At 60.4% G+C, this 21,731-nt stretch overlaps 1 long non-coding RNA gene across 1 annotated transcript in view; it reads left to right on the forward strand.

The window, feature by feature from the left end:
• LOC105506376 overlaps positions 1-7,739 on the forward strand; it is an 8,501-nt gene extending 762 nt beyond the window's left edge. The window contains exons 2-7 of the long non-coding RNA XR_001000915.1: positions 2,373-2,531; positions 2,815-2,987; positions 3,112-3,264; positions 3,957-5,114; positions 5,436-5,583; positions 6,039-7,739. This is a non-coding gene — a long non-coding RNA (uncharacterized LOC105506376). The remainder of the gene's footprint in view (positions 1-2,372; positions 2,532-2,814; positions 2,988-3,111; positions 3,265-3,956; positions 5,115-5,435; positions 5,584-6,038) is intronic.
• Positions 7,740-21,731: the final 13,992 nt, after the last annotated feature.

Consider the following 21,731-nt stretch of genomic DNA (forward strand, 5'->3'; position numbering starts at 1 on the left):
CACACCCCTGCCCTTCCCCCAGCCCTCCTGCAGCAGAGCAGACTTAGCGGGAGGGAGATCTTGAGAGAGAGAGAGAAAAGAGAGAGAGAGAGAGAAAGAGAGAGAGAGAAGAGAGGAGGCGCTGGTGCAGAGTTAGGGAGAGGCGGCCGAGCTGCACACCTTGAGTCCTGGCCTCCTCCGCAGGGAGCCCCTGCACCCCAGCGGGGTCAGCACAAGGTAGAGGAGGTAGAGGTCAGGGTGGAACAAAAGGGAAGGTCCCGCGGGTGTGCACGCTCTCGCAGGCACACAGCCGGCTCGCCTAGACACAGGGGCGGGGGGAGGGGAGGGGAGGGGAGGGCCTGACCTGAGAGGCCAGAGCGGGCGTGGGGGCCCCCCTCGGGTCAGGAGCCGGCCTCACCTTTGCAGTTCTTATATACCCGGCCAAGCATCCCAAACACGCGGCCCTGGCCAAGTGGCCCCCTCGGGCTGCGCTCCCTGACCATATTTAGTCAAGCAGGGGAAAAAATAGCCTGTCAGCTGGGCCGCGGCTGGCCCGGCCACCGGGAACAGGGTGGGAGCACCCACGCCATTGACGGCGGGTCCCGGGCCCAGGCTGCTGTCCTGCCCCTCCCGGCCCCTCCCTGACAGGCCTCCCACCGGCTGTCCCTGCCCGAGATCCCCCCGCTATTTTTAGCTCAGCTGGTACAGAGGCGCCTCCTCAGTAGCTGGGCAGCAGCCTCCATGCCACGCCAGCCGGCTCCTAGGGTGCCCTGGGGAGACCCGGGCATCTCCCAGGGTGCAGGGCCAGGGGTTGGGAGGGCAGGAGGCTATAGCCTCCTTTGCTGTTCTGAGCCTCCAGTGGGCTGAGCCCACCACCCAGGCCATCCAGGAGGGGGTGGCCCCCTCCACAGTCCCGTCAGCTCTGCCCTTTTGCCTAGAATTGGGGCCAGGATCAGGTGGTGATGGAGCCACCTGGGTTTCCGGAGACTCTTAAGCCAACCCAAGTCATGACAAATGCCAGTCACCTTGGACAGAGGCGAGGCCAACCTTCTTGCCGCCCCCAGCAGGGCCCTGCCACCAAGGGTGTGTGGTGGGGAGACCCCAATGCCCAGTGCTGGTCGGGCTCAGGAGCTCCCCCTTCCGGGATTTCACGCCTGAATTATGTAACAGACGAGGGCCTGGGACGGGGCCTGACGGGGATCTGTCCTTGCAGGGCCTGGACTCAGAGACCTGAGGCCGGAACTGGCAGACTGTCCTCACAGGCTGTGTGACGCTGGCTGGTCGTCCCATCTCTCCGGGGCCTCCCAGGACTAGGGACCAGGACACGGAAGGACAGTGGACCACAGTGGTCAGGGGACCCGCCTGTTGGAGGCAGGTGCAGGCCCATGTGGTGGGGACAATGAGCTTTGCTATTTGCAAGTCCTGTCCAGAGCATAGATCCTCCTGTTCAGAAACCACCTCATTAATGTCCCCAATGCCTCCCGGACTTAGGAAGGCATCCCCTTGCGGTTCCGGCCAGTCAGGGTCACAGGGTGGGGGATCCCATGCTGCTTAGAACAGGTTCAGCTGCATCTAATCCCAGGGGACCCTGTGAGGAACCTGCATACCCTCCAGGCTGGCCCACAGGAGTGAGGTGGGTCTCTCCTCCAGGTTCACCTCCTGGGCTCATGGCCCCTTCCCCACATCCCAAGGCCAGCTCTGCAGAGTCATGGGGAGAAGCCGGAGCCGCAGCCACACTCGCCACACACACCAACACCCACTCTGGTGTCCTCCGGCCAGCGACAGCGAGGGACAGAGGGGCGCCCCCTGCATCTGCCCAGTCCAGAGGCTTCTTGGATGATGATGGGCCCTGCTCCCAGCCCTGCACGCCCCACTGAAGACCCCACGTCTCACCATAAAGGAGGCCAGGAGGTTTTAAGCTTCTACCAGGTCCGAGCACTTCTCTGGAAACTAAATAGCCACTCGGCTTCCCACTGGCAGCTGAAGTGCATGGTGTGAGGGGCGGTGTCCGAACTCCCCCTGCAAGGCTCCTCCCCTGCACCCCACTTCCTCCGGCCTACCATCTCCAGGCAGAGTTGAGGGGGGCAGGCCAGGCCTGCAGCTGGGGTCAGGAGTATAGACAGCCACAGCGGGGGAGGTGGGGAGCAGTCTGCGGCCTGTGCAGGCGGCTCTGTAAAGGATTCGGGTGCTCTGCGGTGGTGAGAGAGAGGGTGTGCAGCGGACGTGGCCATCAATCACCCTCCTCACAGCAGCCCCACACCCAAGGAGCAGGGCATGGGCCCAGGGCCATCTCTTCCCAGGAGAAGGGCTGCTGTGGGTGGCCAGACCCCGACAGTCCCCAGGGTCCATAGGACAGAGTCAGAAGACAGAGCAGTTCCTTCGTTTACCCACAGCACCAGCCTCACAGTAACGGCCGGCACACAGCACTTAGGCTGCCTGGTGTTCCAGAAGCTTCTGTGGGGGCTATGCGGGGACTATGCTGCGCTCAAGGCACCCATAAGAGGAGGGCATTTTGCTGTCCCCACTTTACCGAGAAGGAACTGGGGCTTGGGGTGGGTGCTCACTAGCCCAAGGTCCCACACCCAGCATTGATTGGAGCTGGGTGTGTTCCGGCCAGTCTGGTCCCCACCTTGTCCCAGAGCTGCCCTTGCCAGGCCCCAGGGCCGTGCTGCCCGAGGCCCACTCCACCATGGTTTGAAAGGGAGACTGCAGTGGGTGGGAGAGACAGGAGGGAGGGGAGAGGGGAGAGAAGGGGGAGATGGGGTAGAGGGGGCAGAAGAGGAAGAGAGAGGAGAGAGGCCTAGGCCTCCGAGACCTTCCCCTTGGTGTCCACAGGTGGTTTAAGACGTGAATGAATGAAGGAGCAAGCGGTAAACCCTGACAGCAAGGCCGCTGCAGCCCTCACCCGACTGGGACACCTGAGCAAGGACCCAAGCAGGGGACGAGCAGGCTTACCCCCCCTCGCTGGGCTGACCATGAGGCCCCATCCGGTGGAACGCACCATGACAGCGAATGCCCTGCCCCATCCCACGCGGCTCCCGCTGGCCACGGGTGGCTGCCAAGCTCTCAGAAACGGGGCTGGTGCCCTGCAGACCTGGATGTTTTACTCAGTGCAGCTTTGATTTGTGTCAGCTTCAAAAGGCTCATGTAGCTGGGGCTGTATCAGTCAGCAGGGGAGAGAGAAAATGCACAGCCCAGGGAATGTGGAGACAGGCCCAGCCCTGGGCACGGGGACCGGAAGGAGCAACTGGGGAGCAGGGGGCAGGGCCTGGGGCGGCCTTGCAGGTCAGAGGTCAGGGAAGGCCTGAGTGGGGGTGAATGAACAGGTTCCCCAGTGATATCGGAGGGGCAGGGGGGAAGGGTCCCGGAAGAGCACACCGGGGAGTGTGCACAGGGAGACAGAGGCCCAGAGGCGGGAAGGGGGGCCTGGTGTGTCCAGCAGGCAGAGCTGCTGGAAACAGGAGGCCGGCATGGCTGCTGCCGGGGCAGTGGCGGTGGATGGGTGGCCTGGGGCTGAGCTGCGGGCAGGGTCAGACCACGCCAGGCCTTGTAGGCCAGTGCCAGGGCTGCAGGTGTCCTGCTGAGGGGTACAGGCCTAGACAGTCTGGCATGGCTGTGGCGGGGCCCCTGTGGCTGCTCTGCTGAGGGTGAGGGTGGAGGGCAGAGGTTGGAGCATCAGGAGGCCCTGCCCAGCCATGGTGCCCTGGGGAGGGCTGCCCAGCTCTGGCTGTGCCTTGAAAGTTTTCTTGAAAGATCCACTGTTGGAGCAGATGTGGTCACAAGAGCAAGGGGGATGTCAGATGGTCTGGGCCCTGGGGAACAGGGTGCATCCCCTGGGAGGGGACGGCCCATCACCAGGGCGCCTTCTGAGACCATTTTGCAGGTGATGAAACTGAGACTCAGGAGGAAAATCCAGTTGCCCAGCACGCAAAGACCCAGAGCCTATCTTCCTGCCCCTACGTCCCTGTCCATCCCAGATCTGAACCTGCCCCAGCCCCAGGACTCTTAAGTGCAGCCAGAGGGGAGCCAGCTGGAGAGTGGGGAGCACAGAGACTGTGGCCTGGATGGTACCAGAGCGAACGGGAGAAAGGCTCCCCGACGCAGAGGCTGCAGCACAGCCCAGAGGGTCCTGGGGCTGGCTGGGCAGGGGCAGCTCCCATTGAGAGGCCCTGGGATTTGGGTAAGTAGAGGCACATGCAGACTCTGGCCACAGGGCACCTGGCACACGAGGGGAGTCCACCACACAAGCTGAGTGGAGGCCGGTGCAGGAGAGCAGCGGCGTCCCAGAAGCCAAGGGTGGTCGTGGAGCCCCACGCACAGCACTTCCTACAGGGCCACACCATCCGGTCTGCGGAGGGGGCTGCATTGCTGGGAGGGACCCACCTGATCCTGGATTCCAGCCTCACCCTGGGTCACCGCTGAGTGTCCCAAGTGGCCCCTTATCCCCCAGGGCCGGGTGGCATCCCAACCCCCTTGGATGTCTGTGCTCAGAATGTGGCAGACACGCCCCGGCAGGGCCATCCTCCTTCTCCTGCACCCGCCACGGCCGTGGGTTCAGGGTCTCTATCGTGGGAAGAGATTCACACAGTCAAGGTGAGGGTCCCGGGAGCACCTGTGACCAGGCCCTGGCTGCCAGGGAGAGGGGGGCCCTTAACCGGCGGGGCAGACAACCGGAGATGGACCCTCGTCCAGGGGAGGGCCCTGCCGCCCACAACTCCCTGGCATTCCTGCACCAGCAGGACGGGCTGGAGGAGGCGGCCCCAGGGCACCTCGCCAGTGTCAGTGCCCAGCGTCACTGTGCCCCAGGGGAGGGGGAGGCCCTTCCGAGCCTGGGCCTGGATGTGAATGAGGGCAGGCTCTCACCTCTCCGACCTCAGCTTCCTCAACTGGGAAGGGGAGCCGCAGCACCTGCTTGGGGTGATGAGGGAGGGGGAGCTCAGGGAGAGCCCTGGGCAGGGCTGCCTCCTCACCTTCCTTCAGCCTTTGGACAGGAGCTCAGAGGACCAAGTGAATGAATGAATGACTCAGTCAATCAACTGATCCATCAATCCATGGATCTCTGGACAGTCGGACAGCTGGGCTGTGGGCAGGATGGGGGACTCTCACTGAAGCCACATTCATATGTGTTCAGCTTTGTGAGTGGGGCGAGGCTGAGGACTTATTCAGTGGGGGAGGTGCACGGCAGGACCAGTGCCTTCGGAGGGTCAGGCCACAGAGGGCGGGGACACCTGCCAGGATGCCCAACCCCAGAGGCGGTGGGAGCCATGGTCCCACTCAGCAGTGGCTGTGATGAGGGCTGCTCCCACTTTGTCCACACGATTCCAGCCGCAGCTGCCCCACACATGAGCTGTCCCTAGTCATCCAGTGCGGCCGGACGAAGCCCCCTGCAGCCAAGGTGCTCCGTGGGGCAGGTTTCTTGAAGCTAGTATTTTCCATGGCATCTTACGTCCCAGCAGAGGCCCACCACTGTGCCCGGACCAGCGGCCCACTCGGCGAGTCGAATGTGCACCTGGCACCCCTCTTTTTGGAAACCCACAAACACTGGGCTCCCAGCAGAGGACTGAGGCTGAGCAGCCACTTCCCTGGAGCTGACCCCACAGCTGTGTAGGTACAGGGTGGCCGTGAACACTTAGGGCTCTCTCAGGCTGTGCACCTCTTGTTCACCGCAGGGAGCAGGGTGTTGGCTCCTGACCAAGCCCTGTCACTGCTGCCCAGCCACACATGGGGCCCCTTCACCCACCCCTGACCACCTTATGCAGGGAAGCCACTGTGGAAACAGCCTGGCAGTCCCCCAGAAAGTGAAGTCATCCACCCCAGCAGTTCCACTCCTGGGCCCATGACAGAGCTTGCACGTCCCCTCCAAAGCTCGTGTTTAGATGTGAGCCCCAGTGCTGGAGGTGGAGCCTGGTGTGTTTGGGTCCTGGAAGCGGACCCTTCATGGCTGGGTGCCGTGCACCCACTCACCACAGTGAGTTCTCGCGAGACCTTGCTGTTGAAAAGTGTGTCGTACCTCCCCCACAATTCTCTGTCTTTTGTTCCGGCTCTGGCCATGCAACAAGCCTGCTCCTCTTTCACCTTCCGCCATGGCTGTGAGCTTCCTGAGGGCTGACCAGAAGCCCAGCAGATGCCAGCACCATGCTTCCTATGCAGCCTGCAGAACTGCAAGCCAACTAAACCTCTTCTCATGAATTACTCAGCTTCCGATTTATCTTTATAGCAATGCAAATCCTGACTATTACAACACATGCTCCTCAAAATAAAGAGAAATAGTCAAACAAATAGGCACACAGGAGTCTTCCCAGTGGCACTATTCAGAGCAGACAAACGGTGGCGGTAGCCACAGGCCTGTCAGCTGATGATATATAAAGAAAGCATGGCCTGTCATCCCAGCATTTTGGGAGGCCGAGGCGGGCAGATCACCTGAGGTCGGGAGTTCAAGACCAGCGTGGCCAACATGGTGAAACCCCATCTCCACTAAAAATATAAAACTTAGCCAGGTGTGGTGATGAGCGCCTGTAGTACCAGCTACTCGGGAGGCTGAGGCAGGAGAATTGCTTGAACCCAGGAGGCAGAGGTTGCAGTGAGCCGAGATCATGCTATTGCACTGCAGCCTGGGTAATAGAGTGAGACTCTGTCTCTAAATAAATGAATAAATAAATGAAGTGCGGCATATCCATGCAGGGGAATAGCATTCAGCCCTAAAAAGGGATGATGTGGGGACGCGGGCGGTAACATGAAGTGCCTGAAAACCCTGTCGGCGGGAGAAGCAGACACAGAGACCTCCGATTGCACGATTCCGCTGATAGGAGATGCACAGAGCGGGCAGCTCCATGGAGACAGAAAGCAGATTCCGCGGTGCGGGGGTGGGGAGAGGAATAGGAGTGACTGCCTAATGGGCTCCAGAGCTCCTCGGGGGGTGACGAAAGTGTCTAGGGAGTAGACAGAGGTGGTGGCTGCACAGTGTGGCAAATGCGCTAAATGTCACTGAACCACACTCGTTAAAGTGGTCATTTTATGTCATGTGCATTTCACCTGTTTTTTTTTTTAAAAAAAACCCAGTTCAGAGTCCAGCCCCAACCCTCTCTCGGTGACCTCTGCGCTGGGACACAGAGAGCCACCCAGACCGTGAGCTTGGGGCCCCTCGGGCTGCCCACTGAGGAGGGGCAGCTACTGCTGAGGTCTGACCTTGCCTCTCCTGACGCCCCAGTCACACTTGGGAGAGAGGCAGGGTGGGGGGTGGCTGCCCTCCTGGCCGAAGACACCGTCCCAGGGCCAGTCACAGGTTTGCCAGGGAGGGCCGTAAGAGACCTCAGCGTTAGCACTGCCCAAGCCCGTCTGCTGCTGGCATATTCCCTGTGTGGGGACAGAGTAATGCCCACTACCCCTAAGGATGTCCAAGAATCCGTGGCCATGCCACCTTATGTGGCAGCAGGGACTCTGCAGGAGGGACAGAGCAGGATCGCTCTGCAGGAGGGATGGAGCTGGATGCTCTGTGTGGGCCCAGCGTCCTCACAGGGTCCTTAGGAGAGGGGGTGGGAGGGTCAGAGTCAGGGGGAGCCTGGAAGACACAGCACAGCTAGATTTAAGGTGGAGGAAGGGCCACGGGGGAAGGGGCACAGGAGCCTCCAGGTCCCGGAGAGGGCAGTACCCAAATTCTCCCCAGGGCCTCCGGTAGCCAGCCCTGCCAACACCTGGACTTTAGATTTCTTTCCCTTTCGGAGCTGCAAGACAATAAACTGTGGCTTTTGTTACAGCAGCCATGGGAGATTCATGACCTCGCCCATCCCTCACACATCTTTCCAGGAGACCCTCCCAGCCCAGACGAGCCTTGGTGGTGGGGCGGGGGGCGAGCAGAGCTCCCCTGGGAGACTCCCTGTCGCTGGCGTGGAGGAGGGGCCGCCCCACGGCCTCCGGAGGCCCCTGGTCCCTGTGCTCTGCACTTCCTGGCCAGCTCCTGTCCAGCAGGCGCCATCACTGTGTCCCCAAGAGCTGTGCAGGGCTGCGCCGGGCCAGGGAGGACTGCTATGGGGAGACATTGGCCAGAATGAAGGGGCAGATGTGGAAGGGCTCATTGCAGCTCTCAGAGGAGTGCGGGCAACTGGAGGATGCCCCTGCCCAGCCTCCGGGGGCTGTGCCCGAGGACCAGCCCCTCTGCTGGCCTGTCTGGCCCTTGGGGGCTGGATCCACAGGCAGGCAGGGCTGGGCGGGCGGGACCTGTCCAGGGACAGGGAGCGCAGGGTGGGGCTGCAGACTGTGGTCCCTAGGCTGGGCCCTGACCCCCCTCTGCCAAGGCCTCGCTAAAGCATCTGGAGCTCTGCTCAGCACTGCTCACATGTGGCAACACGGAAGGGCCTGAGTGAGAGAAGCAGACACAGAGACCGCAGGCTGCAGGATTCCACTTACAGAAAATGCACAGAGCGGGCAGCTCCACGGAGACAGAAAGTCCCCAGGGAGTGTCCGGGCTTCTACCGATGGGCAGCTCCTCTCTGCCTGGCCATTCACTGAGGACATCGGGGGCCCGAGGGCGCTCCTAAGAGTGATGTCGACAGTGGCTTCTGTGTCCATCAGATGGAGAGTGTGTCCAGCCTGCAGGACTTCTCAGAGCCTTTAAGAGGTCCCCATGGACTCGTCCGAGCTCCCAGCAGGAGATGTAGCCTGCAGTGCTCTGCCACCGTCCCATCTGCCTGCCCCACACCCCAGCACGCAGCTCACACAAGCATGAGGTGTCCTGCGGAGGTCCCAGGAGGCTGTGCACACCTGTGTGCCCACAGAGCAGAGCTGTGTGTGAAGTGCCCGTGTGCACCCAGCATGTCTCACAACACTGCGAAAGGAACGGGACCTCACCAACCTCCTGCATCGTGCCTGGGAGGCTGCCCCCTGCCCAACCTCAGGGTACACAGGTGCACAAGGAGCCAAACAAATGTGCACGCACTACCTGAGTGGCAGTGGGCAAAGCCTCTCTGATAGCTCATGAAGAAAGTTCTATTTCATTGTCACGATGTTAGGGGAGAGCAATTTGCTTCCAGCCATGGACATCCCATTCAGAATGGCGACAGCTTTGCCATCGCGGACCCAGGACACTTCTTGAGGCCCCCGTGGCACGCTTGGAGCCTCCAGCACGGGTCACTCAAAGGCTCTGGGTCAGCGCTGGGCGGCCTCCGGTACACCTGCACCATCCTTGACTCCAGCCAACCCAGAATCCCCGTCATAGGGGGAGGACCCCAAGGGGCAAGGGACATACAACAGGGCCCTGGGGGCCCAGGCTGACCTGTGAGTTCTCCGGGCGCCCCCGCCAGGACTCCGAAGGCTTGCTTCTCCCGCTGCATCCCTCTGCTCTCTGCCCCAGCTCAGTGTGGGTGTGGGTGTTGGGTGGGGGTGATAAGGGTTTCTCTGTGTCTGCCTTGTCCTCTGTGGAGGACTCACACTGGCCCATCCTAGAAGCAAATAAAGGTCATTTCAAGTCAACAAAGTGGGCAGCCTGGAGTCCTCTGAGCTGCACACCCAAGCCCCTTGGAGCTGCAACTTTGCTCATCTTTGCAGGGGGTGAGTGGAAGAGCAAGGTCAGGGTTGGGGAGCAGTGCTGGGGCTGAGAGAGGAGCCCCCTCCATGGACATACCCATGGTGGGGACCCTCCCCAGCCCAGCACTGCTGGACAGTCAGGACTGGTGCCCAGCCCCCAGCCACTCAGGGCCGGTCCTGCAGGGTACAAGGACCACAGGCAGGGAAGGGAGCTGGCAGGTCCCTCACCCCAGGAAGTCCACTGGCTCTTGCAGAGGTATTTTTCTGGGTTGAGACAGATTTCCATTTCCAGGGAGAAAGGAGGGCCTGATCCTAGCCACCCACTTCTGTTCCCTGTGTCCTGGGCCACAGTGATGCTGTCAGCAAAGCCCCACGGCTCAGAGGGGAGCTCATCCCTGCGGATTTCACCAGCATCTCTCACAGCTGCCTCCAGCTCCAGAACCAAACAACGCCTGGCCCTACTCTGGGTACCTATTCTCTGCCCCTCTCCTCACTCTGGGCACCTATTCCCTATCCTTCTCACAGGGCCTCACAGAAGGAGGTGGCTGGGGGAGAGCTCAGAGCTTCTGCTCTCCAGGGTGGACAGCAGGGGTCTTGGGCTGTCCTGTCCAAGCCACCCAGATGGATGCCCACACTGGGGCTTGCCTCCTTGTCATCCTCCCCACCCGAAGCTTGTAACTCAGCTCCCAGCAGAGGAGGCCTGATGGCAGTGGCCAAATTCTCAGATTCTCACTTTGCCCTTAGCCTTGGCCTCCCACCTCCTCCCAAGGGCCCTATTTCTAAGAACCTCCCCCACCCCTGATGCCCTTGGTCATAGCACTAGCCTGTGATCTGCTAGGGTTAGGGGGTTCCTTCTGGGTCTCCCCCTTGCACCCGGAGCCCAACCCTGAGCCCAGGGATGAAGGGAAAAGCTTTAATCTCTTGTGCACATCCTCCGGGAGCCGAGGAGTGTTGATCCGGCAGGATCTCAGCCACAATTAGCCGGTTCCCTCATCCCTGCCCTATAAATATTCATTCTGGGATTGTTATAAAGGTGCTTTTTATAAAAAACGCCAAACTCATTTGGAAAGGAGCTGAACGCTGCGCAGTGCAGGCTGCCAAGCTGAGTCCTAGGGACGCCAACATGGCTTTTTCTCGTGGGCCCTGGCAGGTGCTCTCCGGGGTTTTGTTTCATTTGAGCCGGGGACTTTTTGGTTCCCTGCGTGTAGCATTTACAAATATGGCAGCAGGCTCGGGGTACCCAGGGGGGGCAGTGTCCTCCTCCTCAGGGGTGCAGGCCACGATGGCCCCCTGGAGCTGGCAGCCCCAGGCAGGGTGTGACGATGGTCCATGGGGAATGTGCCTTGGGGCCGCTCACTGAGAAGCAGCCCTTACCCCGAGGGCCCTGTGCTCCCACCAGCTTGGTCCAGAGTCAGCCTGGTGCCAGCCTCCACCAGCCCTGTTGAGAATCAGGTGATCGTGACCCCTGGGTGGTCAGTGGATCTGGGACTGAGCTGGAGGTCGTCTGGTCCGGCTGCCCTCCCGTCACTGACGCTGGGTGCTTTGGTTAAATGCTTGTGCAGATGGGGAGTTCACTACCCCAGAGCAGCTGTAGGAGGATTCAGTGAAGTCCCTACCCTAGAACCTCTAAATAGAGGGTCTGGCGGGGTACCCAGGAATCCGCATCTTCACAAGCTTCAGTGGGGGGTGGTTCCCATTGTTGCTGCTTTTGGGGATTCTGAGACGGTGACCACAAAGCTCCTTGACAGATTAAAACACGTGCCGCACATGGGGGAGGTTGCGGTTCTGGCCCCAGACCTGGGCTCAAATGGTCAGTTCTAGAAGAACCGTCTCCCACCCTCCTCCTCCTCCTCCAGCCCTCGCTCCTCAGGCACAGCGGGAACGAGAACTCTCAGGCAGTTTCCTGATGTGAACCCCATTCCTGAGCCCAGGGAGGCTTTGGGCTCCATGGCAGATGCAGCCCCCACCCCACCTGGGAGCCCCAGGAGCCCTTGGCACAGTGCAGCAATCCCACCCAGGAGCCCAGCCAGGTACGGCCGCCTCTCGGCACAGCCCGCCTCGTGTCCCAGTGCTGCAGGCGCCTCCTGGCTCTGCTGAGCCAGGCTCCAGCCAGTTCCGGGACGGGATGTTCAGGAGGCAAGGAAGCCGCCGTTCCTGCTTTATGATCTAACCCCCACATTCTGCAGCTGGCGGGTACACACCACGGGCTGGAGGTAGTAGGGAGGCCTGGGTGACCCTTTCTCCCCTCCAGGGTTGGGGCCCTGTGGGCCGAGTGTCCCTTAAGAAGAGGCCTGGCGGCTGGGATATCGGGGTGCTGCCCCGAGCAGGGAGGCCTCAGGCAGCTGCGTTTGGCTGCAGCTCCCCCACTTCCCCTACCCCTCAGCACCCCCATGGGCCCCTGCCCCGGCTGAATTGCTAATCATCCCAAGAAACAGCAACTCTCAGGGGCTACTCTGGTCCCAGGAGGACACATGGCCCCCTCCCTTCCCAGCTTCGCTTTCGCAGGGAACCTCCCTCCCCGAAGGGCGCCCGTGGAACAGATGGAGCCGTCCGCCCTGACAAATGGCTCCCGCTCCTCGTAAAACTCCCGAGGAAGTCAAATTTGAGCTCTTCAAACCTTGGAGGGCTGCCTTGAATTTATGATGCGACCTGATAAATGATTGAAGTGGAGTCCTCAGGTAGCTTAACAGAGACAGCCGGCCTCTCACGGCACTTGTCCCGTGGATCCAGGGCCTCAACGACCGGGGGCGAGGCTCCCACCAGAAATGCTCCCGCCGTGAGCATGGGCTGGGCATGGCTGCCCGGAGCGGGGCAGGGGTGCGGGCTGGGCCTGGGCAGGGCTCATGGGGCAAAGCTTCTGTCCCCTCGGCCCAGCATCTCAGGCATTTGCTGAGGGGGCGTCCATCTCAGGAGCCTCCCGGCTCTCCCTGGAGAGCGAGGGGCTCAGAGTCTCCCGACTTCCTTTGGAAGCCAAAGCCTGCAGAGGCAGAATCGGCCAATTCCGGCCCTGGGGTGCATCCCGCCGCCATCTCTCTCGGAGTGAGGGCAGGGTCAGCAGGCAGGATGGCATCTCTCCCCGGGAGAAAACTTTGACCTCAAGGTACTCAAAGGGAAGGTGGTGCTGGCTGGGCCTGACCCCATCAGGTCATCACGGGGACCGTCCTGCTGGTCTCCGAGGAGGATGCTGCAGCCTGCTGTGACTCGCCCACCGGCACACGTGGCAGGGTCTCCGGGCGGCCTCCAGGAGCTGCAAGCGCCCCAGCCCCAGCCACAGAGAACAGGGACCTCGGCTCTCCAACCACGAGGAGCTGGGTTCGGCCAAAAACCTGGCAAACCTAGAAGACGGCCTGACCTCCAGGGAGGCTGAAGCCAGGTCAACACCTGAATTTCAGCCCAGGGAGACGCCAAGCAGAGAGCCCTGCCGCGCCAGGCCGGGAGTCCAACGCACGGAAACCGTGAGGGTGTAAGGTGGTGTTTTCAAGCAGCCAGCTGTGTGGCGATTGGTTGTGCAGCACAGAACACTAGTACAAAGCTGCCCCTGCCTGTGGAGGGTCGGAACACACAGCCCAGCCTCACTCCCGTAGAGGTGGCCGCTGGTGTTCACGGATGCCCCTCCACCCCGCACCGCTCCTCAGGCCAGGCTCCATGGGAAGGGCGCCATCACGGGCTGGGGACCGCCCCGGTGGTGACTGGGGAGCGTGGCACACGGGCCGGGCTTTCGCGGCTTGGGTTCGCCTGGCGGCCTGCGTCAGAGGAGCCACCGTGGACTACTCGGGAGCTTTCCGCCCCGGGCGCTTCCTCTTTACCTCCCACTCCAGGGTGAGAATTCCTGGATCCGTGGTCTCCAGGGCTCCTTGAAGCTGGAAATCCCATGCCTTGCGTGGCTTCACATCCCCATTGAGACCATGGGCCATGCCTGTCCTGCTTCCTACTGGGGGCAGACACCACGCTCGGAGCCACAGTGCAGGTGGTTCCACCCAAGAGCTGCCAGGAGAAGCCCCCACTCTAGGACCCTCTCCTTCCTCCTTCCCCTGCTAAAGCCTCATGAAGCCTTCTTCGAGGCTGGTGGGCCCCCGGCCCCTCCACTCCAAGACCTTCTCCTGGGCCACCCTTCCTGCCTCCCCTCCCTGTCCCACCACGACAAGCCAGCTCTTCCACTGAGCCTATCCCACCTTGACCTCCGGACGCAAGGTGGGCAATCGTGCTCGGGCAGTGGCTTCTACGGGGCAGCGTTCCCGGGGCCTGGCAGGGGTACCGCGGCAGTGGTCAGCCCCAGGAGCACTGCAGCTACAGTGGGGAGGGGGGGTGGTTAACCCTAGGGTTTCTGTGCTACACTCAGCCCAGGACCAACCACAGCCCCCAGGGCCTGCCTGTGTTTGGGCTCGGCCTGCAGGGACACTGCTGCCTGCCAGGCGGCCTCCTCTGGGCTCCTGAGTGACCTTCCCAGGGCTGCCAAGTCGGCGGCCACGATGCGGAGGCACTCGTGTTCACAGTGATGAGCTGTTTTATTGCCCAGTCAGTAAAAGCCTTCTGATTATGTCATTGCAGAGGCAGTTGGAAGCCAAAACACATACATTTCCTTCTGTGCAGCGCTGCCCCTCCGCCTCCACGCAGGCCTCCTCCTGGTTGACTCAGGGTGCCTGACAGCGGTCGAGACCTGGAGACCACGCAGGGGCACCTCCAGGCCCTGGGCTCATTCCTCATGGCCAAGGAACAAGAGGCTGTGGGCAGGGCCTGTGCAGCCCAGCAGGGGCAGGGGGCAGGGGCCAAGGACAGCTCTGGGGCGGGGACGCTGCCTGCTGGCGGCATGTCTGATTCCAGCCCCTCTGAGCCCAAGGTGGAGGCCCAGGAGATGGCCCTGGGCCAGGTCTGCCTGTTGGAGCCTGGGCCTCTCCCCAGGAACCAGGGGTTCCAGAAGCAGCGCCAGCCCTTTTGAAATGAGTCTTCAGTCCCCCCTCTGTGGGAATTGTGGCTGAGGTGGGCACACATTCCTTTATTCGGGAGCTACCTGCTGAGGCCACACGAAGTGCCAGGCATGCTGCTGAATGCTAGGACAAAGCATGAGCAGGACACAGGGCTGGAGCCATGCGGCCCGGACACGGCCTCCAACCTCCCAGGGGCTCCCAGCCTCCCCAGGAACCTGGGGGGTCACATCTCCCAGGCCTTGGGAAAGGGCTTAGAACAGGCCTCGTGCAGAGAGGCATCCAAGTGCCAACTTGGACACAGCCCTGTCTTCCCCTCCCCACAAGCCCAGCTCAGAGCCAACAACTACACAGTAATGGGGTGCAGGTACAGCGGGGGCCGCCCAGGACCAGAAGGGCTTCCTGGAGGAGGAGGCATCCACCCCCATGTCAGGGTTGTCTTTTCCCCTGCAGGGGAGGGAAGGGCACTCTCCAGCCCTCGCTCTGGTCCCTGGATATGGGTGACAGCCCCAGCCCAAAGCCACCCCCTCCTCGGAGCCAGCCCAGGACGTACCAGTCCCGGAAACACTTGTCAGTCTCGGGCCTTGGGCTTCTCAGCACAGCTGGGGGTGGAGGTGGCCTCGAGGCCCAGCCAAGACACTCTGGGAGGCTGACATCAGTGCAGACTCATGCTCTGTGCTCAGCACCTGTTGAGAAGACCCGAGAATAGCCTTTCTCGAGAAGCGGAATTGGGAGGATGCAGGAGGGGCCGTGGGGGCCACAGAGCTGCAGAGTCACCCTCCCTTCTAGGCCTGGGGATGGGGGCTCCCTGACCTGGAGCTGAAGCCCCCATTTGTGTCTAGCTCTGCCGCCACTCTGAGTGGTGGGCCAGGGGCCTCCTCCCTGGGCCTGGGCCTCCCCACCTGGAAAAGGAGGATGTTCGCTCGCACCCTTCTGCAGCCTGGGGCGGTGGGGGTGGCCCAGCAGTGACAGTCCAGGTGACAAGTGGGACTGTGCTGTGAAGGGCCTGAGACTAGTGAGTCAGGAGCCCCCTGACCCCCACCCCCTCAACTGCAATTCTTGGCGGTCAGAGGCTGCAGCGACCATCCCCGCCCCAGGGCCCTTAGTCCTGTGTGCCCAGCCCCAGGGCCCAGCTCAGGGCCAGGATGTCGCCCCCGAGGCAGCTGTGGGAGCGGCGATGCTTCTGAATCCCAGGGTTTGATCCCCACTCAGCCACTTTCTCTCTGTGACTCCTTGAGCGTGTTGCTTAGAACTCCTGTGCCTCCGTTTCCTCCTCTGGAAAACAACGTGGTGATGGCAGATGATCACCCGGCCCGGGGGCACAAACCGGAGCATCTGACTCAGGCGTTTGTTCAATAAAGGGCGGCCACGACTTTGAAGGTAAACCGCAAACACATCCCACTGAAGTCGTTAAGAATCCTCCTGAGTGTTTCTCTAGATATGCCGAGAGGACACAGCAGCCCCCGGGGGTTCTGCTACAGAGGCAACTGCCAGGCGGGCTTCCCTCGAACCCCTTCAGGCCAGCGATGCATCCCAACCAGCACCTCTCTGCAGAGGGCATAGAGATGGGAGGTCATGTCAGCGGGGCGTGCTGGTGGGTGTGAGGGTCCCAGCCTCTGGGCACCGCCCCCAGCCCCAGCCAGGCCACGGAGACCCACGCAAACCATGACAATGGAGGGGGGGCCAGTGGCCAGGTGTCACGTGGTGCTGTCAGCCTGCAGCCGGCACGAGAGCTTCGGTTTAATTCTAAGGGGGCGAGAACCCCCGCCCGGAGGTTTGAGGGGAGATGATAGTTTCTAGGAGCAGAGCCAGAGGGAGGCCCTGGGGCCTGGGCAGGGGCAGCGAGGAGCTAGGCCTGGAGCTGGGCAGAGCTGGCTGCTGGCCGTAGAGCCAACAACCTCCCATCACACTCTGGGCCTGTGGGCCTTAGCACCCCTGATCCACGGAAGCAGCGACCTGCCATCCCACCCCACCACCACCCCTAATTACCAAACCCACCAAGGTCTGGGGCAAGAGCCTCAGACACCCTAGGACAGCCTGCAGAGGCGCCGGGACCGAAAACAGAGAAGCAGCACCCCCATCCCTGGACTCGGAGAAGCACAGACCCCCGGGCCCCCCAGGCCTGCTAAGAGCATGGGGAGGAGCTCTGTCTCCATGTCTCAAACTCGTGAGGGCCTGGGTGACATTTCTCCCAGAAATAATTAATTTTGATAACACAAAGGACGTTCCCCGGTGGCCAAGGTCAGAACAGGGCTGGCTGCAGCTGTCCTGTCCCTGCAGCGTCCCCCTCAGCCCGACCACTCTGACGAATGGCGTCGTCGAGACACGGCTGCATAATTGAAGGAATAAAGAGAGAGCGAAAGCTGCTTTTCTTGCAAAAATAACTATCGGTGCCTTGTCAGCGGCAGGGTGGCTGGCGGGGGGCGGATGGGCTACAAAGCAGGAGAGGTTCGCAAAGCCCCACCTCAGCTCCAAATTTCCAGAGGCCCTCGGGAGCAGCGGTGGGGCCGTTGAGAGCTGGGGAGGCTGTGGGTGTGTGGTCAGGGGGGTCACCTGCCAGGGCGAACCCCAGGCTGCTGCTCTTTGGGCACCAACTTTTCATGGTCTTCAGCCGCAGCGGAGGTGAACATCACGGATGCTGGCTGTAAGTGGTTGAGCTGTGGAGCCCTGGGCTGGGACCACCACCTGGGAGGCAGCCTGAGCCCCAAACACAGGTATACCGGCACCTCCCTCCTAGGCAGTTAGAAGCTGCAAGGAGATCCCATATGCAAAGTCCTCCCGTGTTGCCTGGCCATGACCAGCCCTAAACATACAGGCCCCCTGGGTATGTGAGCATCCAGGGGCCACCAGGACAAAGGACAGCAGACTGGGCAGCTGAACACCAGAAATGCATTGTCTGTGTTTCTGGAGGCCAAAGTCCCAGATCCAGGTGTCAGTGGGGTTGGCTCCTTCCAGAGGCTGTGAGGGAGATTCTGTCCCAGGCCTCCCTCCCAGCTCCTGGCCACTGTGAGCACCCTGGCATTCCTTGGCTCATAGAAGCACCCCCTGGCTCTCTGCCTCAATCTTTCCATCACCGTCACACCGTCACACCGTCACACCGTCACACGAAGATGGAGATGGCGTGGCTGGCTGTGCGTCCAGATTCCCCCTTGTGTCAGGATACACTCACATTGGACCAAGGCCTACTCCGGTATGACACCATCTTCACTAGCTACACCTGCAATGGCCCTATTCCCAAAGAAAGGCACATTCCAGGGTACTGAGGGTTAGAAACTTAACACAGGAATTCTTTGTGGGCATAATTCAACCCGTACCACTAGGACTGAGCACGCTGCGTCATTACAGCAAGGCCTTCCCTGCCACAAAACAACCTGCACTCAAGTGCTTGCAGCAGCTTCATTCAGAGTCGCCAAAACCTGCAAGCATCCAAGATGTGCCTCAGCAGAAGAACAGGATTAAACGCATAAACCAACTACGGCCCATCCAGACAATGGGATACTGTTCGACAGTAGAGAGAAATGAAGCCTCACAATGTGGCTCACGCCTGTAATCCAAGCCACTCGGGAGGCTGAGACAGGAGGATTGCTTGAGCCCGGGAGTTTGCGTCCAGCTTGGGCAACATAGTGAAACCCAGTCTTTAAAAGTAAAATAATCATAATGAGCTATAATATTTGAATATGATGAATCTGATCAAGAATAAAGGGAAACGTGTATCAATCTCTGAAAAGATCTGAAGGAACCTTGAAGGCATGTTGTTAAGTGAAAGAAGAGTCTAAAGAGGCTGCATGATGCATGATTTCCGTGACAGCAGGTCCTTGGATAATGTTATTTCCTATTTCCTTTTTTTTTTTTTTGAAACAGAGTCTCGCTCTGTCGCCCAGGCTGGAGTGCAGTGGCGCCATCTCGGCTCACTGCAAGCTCCACCTCCCGGGTTCATGCCATTCTCCCGCCTCAGCCTCACGAGTAGCTGGGACTGTAGGCGCCCGCCACCTCGCCCGGCTAATTTTTTGTATTTTTAGTAGAGACAGGGTTTCACCGTGTTAGCCAGGATGGTCTCCATCTCCTGACCTCGTGATCCGCCTGCCTCGGCCTCCCAAAGTGCTGGGATTACAGGCGTGAGCCACCACGCCCGGCCAATGTTATTTTCTTTAACATTGTTTCATCATAATGTTGAGGGAAAAAAAAAAATCTGCTCCCACCCAGAGCCACTGTCCGTGGAGCACATTGCCCCAGGACCACGCGGGTTTTCTGTGGATGCCCCAGTTTCCTTCTGTGCCCCAAAGATGTGCACGTAGGCGAGCTGGCGTGTGGCAGCTGTTCCCGTCGGAGTCCCTGCCCCGGACGGAGGGTGAGCACCCGACCCTGGACGGCAACTCCCACAGCGGCTTGCGCTATGTCCAGCTGGGTTCCCGCCTGGTGTCCCGAGATGGGGGCATGGGCTCTGGTCACCCTGAACTGGAATAAGTAGGGAAATGAAATAATTATCTTACTTGTTTTTGGTAATCTTTCTTAAATTCTTGATTGAAAACTCACATTTGTTTCCATGTTTAATATTAGAAGGGTTTTGGACTTTATTTAGAAGTTTGGTGATGCTTTTGTGACTGGAAATAAGCCATAGGAACTCAACTCTTGTTCATGTCAATTAGCCTATGGTCAAATTCATTTTGCTACACGTCATTTTGCTTAAAGTCCCAGTTTCCAAAAACCTACCAATGATAGGAAGTGAGGCCTTACTGTGTATGACACTCTGGAAAAGATGAAACCACAGAGACAGCAGAAAGATCAACGGTTGCCAGGGTTAGGGCGAGGAGGGGAGAACAGGAGGAGCCCAGAGGGTGCGAGGGCAGTGGAGCGGCTCTGTGTGACACAGTGGTGGGGGGAAGCTGTGCCATTATAAATGAGTCAAATCCACAGAACTTCCAGCGCCAAGAGCGAGCCGGGTGGTAAAGGGTGGACTCCGGGCGATAAGGACGTGTTGGTGCCGGGTCACCCACTGCAGCCACTGCACCTGCGGTGGGATGTGAGAGGGGCCGGGGCCAAGCAAAACCCGGGGCAAGGAACAAAAAGGAAACCCGGAACTCCAAAAAAACCTTCCGGAAAAACAAAAAGGCCAATAAAAAAAAAAAGCCCTTAAGTTTTGTAAAGCTCACCGGATATATGCAGTAACTCTCTGTATTATCGTCGCAAATTTTCTGTAAATCTAAAATGGTTCCAGAAGAGGTCTCCTCCTGTACCACCTTCCTAAGCCTGCAGCCTGTGCCTGCCAGTGCACCCCGCCCCCATTCCTCCTCCTCCCCATCATCCAGTCACTGGGGCTGGATTCCAGGAAGAGTCGCTGTAGAGACTTCCCTGCAGCAGAGGAGGGCTGAAGAGAAGCCCCTGGTGGCCCGGCGCTCAGAGCCTCCCCACTTCTGTTAAGGCCTCACCTTATCAGAAGTGGAAAAGCGCCTGGGGGCCTGGCCCGCCTTCCACAGTACCACTAAATCAGGGTTGCTGGGGGCTGTCCCTCCACTCAAAGTGGCCCCAGGGAGTCACCTCTACAATGAAAAGGGTTGCTGCAAGGAGAGGAACTTGGGTCCGAGGCCCCCCACCCTGAAACTTGGGAAAGGAGCGCGGAGGAGGAACAGAGGCCGAACGGCCCGCTCGGGGTAGACATTAAAGGGAGCCAGGCTGCAGCCACTGCCCACCACGCCAACACCTGCTCCACAGTGTGCTGGGCAGAAGAGGCTGAGAGAGCAGAAATGCAGCATCGCACAGCTAGGCCTGGCTCCCCACGTCTCCAGAGCAACCCCGTCACCCCAGCTACCTCTCTGCAGACCCTCCCTGTGGGGTCAGCACTGGCAGTACCTCCTTCCTGTCAGGAACCAGCAGAGGAGCGACCTGTAGCAGAAGCAGTGATGTGGTGAGATGACATCCAAAAGGGACACGGCCCTTCTACTGACAGGCTTCCCCAGAGGGCCAGCAGGAGACTTGCCAAGGTTTGCAAAGACACGGTGAGACTCAGCATGTCGCCAGGGGTGTGTCAGGGTGGGTCTCCCAAGAAATGATGGCCACCCGGCTGTCCCATCGTGGTAGCCAAGCCACTGCTACCCACTGAAAGTTCTCCCCTGAGTGGAAGGAAGAATAATGGCTCCAATGATGTCTTCATTCTAATCTGCAGAATGGGTGGCCATGTCACCTTACACTGCAGATGGGACAAAGGACACGGAATGGGAGATGACCCCTGGTGGGCCCAGGGCAGATCATCGCAAGGGGCTCAAGCGGTCAGGGAAGGAAGGAGGTGTGCAATGGAGCGGGGAGCATGCGCCATGCTGCACGGCTGGCCTCTGAGATGGAGGCGGGGCCACCAGCCAAGGGACGAAGGCCCTTCCAGAGGCGGGAGAGAAGGGAGCGAGTCTCCCCTGAAGTCTCCAGAGGGAAGCAGCCCAGCGCACACCTTGATTTTGACCCAGGGAGACCCATGCTGGACCTCTGACCTCCAAAACTGTAAGGCAATAAAGCCAGGTGGCTTCGAGCCACTACGTTTGGGTCCATTTGCCACAGCAGCCACCAGAGACTGACAAGCCCGGGAAGTCAACTGCTGGCATTGGAGCTGAAGAGAGACAAGCACTAGTCAGCCACCCACGAGGACCACCGTCCACTCCTGGACAACAGCAGAAATGCTGGGGGCGCCCCACGTGACTTTCCCATCAGAACAGCCATCTGAGCTTCCACAACGGGCGTGTCTCCTTCTCACTACAGATCTGTGCTGGTGGGACGTCCCTGTCCCTCATCTGAATCAGGGGTGGCACAGGATGCTGCCACAGGCACCCAGCAGCGGCTCCTGGACGGCACCCAGGTGACAGGGTGCAGGGCCCATGGACACCCCCTTCTCCACCGCCTTCCTCTTTATCTCCACCGTTGGGTCCTCACTGCCTTGCATGACATCCCCCAAGCCGGGGGGATCTGGCCCCTGGGACAAGTAAGGAAATGTTTGAGAGAGCCCCCCCGAAGCCTGCAAGCGTCAGGGCCCAGGGCCCAGCTCCTCTGCCACAGGCAGCCTTGCCGTGGGTTCAGGGACTCTAAAGGGCTGGCTTGGGCTGGCTGGTCACTGCCGGGTGCTAGCTGGGGTTAGGGGATGCTCGACCTCTCTGCTTCCCTGAGATTGCGCTTTATTTAACAGTGTTGAGCCCCTGGTGTCCCTTCTCCACAGAGAAGGCAAGGGGCCACCCCAGCCGGGGCAGGAGGCAGCAGGGAGCTGGCCACCGGCTGAGGCCCACTCGCCCCGCTCCATTCCCGCGGCGGTCTCCAGTGGGAAGTTGCCGTGACGAC

This window comes from Colobus angolensis, unplaced genomic scaffold (assembly GCF_000951035.1).
Source record: "Colobus angolensis palliatus isolate OR3802 unplaced genomic scaffold, Cang.pa_1.0 Scaffold136, whole genome shotgun sequence".
Taxonomy (NCBI): Eukaryota; Metazoa; Chordata; class Mammalia; order Primates; family Cercopithecidae; genus Colobus; species Colobus angolensis.